Genomic DNA, 854 nt, shown 5'->3' on the forward strand with positions numbered 1-854 from the left:
TCGGACCACCGGAATGCTCCGTCTCAGGTGGACCCGTCTGACCTGGACCCGTGTTGGACTCCGGTCCATGAGCCTCGGGACGATGAGCCTCTGGTCGCCGAGCCACGGGTCGACAAGCCTCTGGTCACCGAGCCTCGGTTCCCAGTGTCTTCCTCCCAGGAGACTCGGGTCCCATAGTCTTCCTCCCAGGAGACTAGGGTCCCAGAGTCTTCGTCACACGTGACTCCGGAGACTAGCGACCATGATGATGATGTCGAGGAGACCTTATCTAAGGATAGCTTCAGCGAGAGCGAGCGGGTTGAGGAGGGCACGAAGGTATACCAGCGTGGTGGTACTGAGCTACCGTCCATGCCGGCGACCCGCGACCAGAGGTGGTTGATTCAGCCTAACGGGGAGAAGTAAGTGCATTAATTTACTCTTTTTTTAACCTTTTGCCTTCATGTTTGTTCAAATTAATATCTAATGTGTTGGCCTTGTCATACTGTAGGGGTTGGATACACGCAGTCTGCATGCCCAACCAGGTCCTTGGTACTCTAGTCCGGCACCACTTCCCGGGATGGGTCACGTTGCCCGGTGAGGGTGAGATTCCATAGCTAGCACTGACCTGGGAGCTGTACGAGGCTGCCCCGGCCCCGCCGACGGAGATGGTCGATGGTGTCGTGTGCGAGACGGTGGCCGACATTGTGAGATGGCGGTTTTGGGTAATTTCTCATTTACAGAATTAAAAATCAACAGTACCTAGTGATTATACTAATGATCAGTGTTGTCTTGTTTGATTGCAGACCTTCTACAGGTGTCTTGAGGAACACGAGGTGGATGCGGCTATGGTTCTCGAACGCGAGTGCAAGCGCCTA

The sequence above is a fragment of the Triticum aestivum genome, chromosome 6B (genome assembly GCF_018294505.1).
Source record: "Triticum aestivum cultivar Chinese Spring chromosome 6B, IWGSC CS RefSeq v2.1, whole genome shotgun sequence".
NCBI lineage: Eukaryota > Viridiplantae > Streptophyta > Magnoliopsida > Poales > Poaceae > Triticum > Triticum aestivum.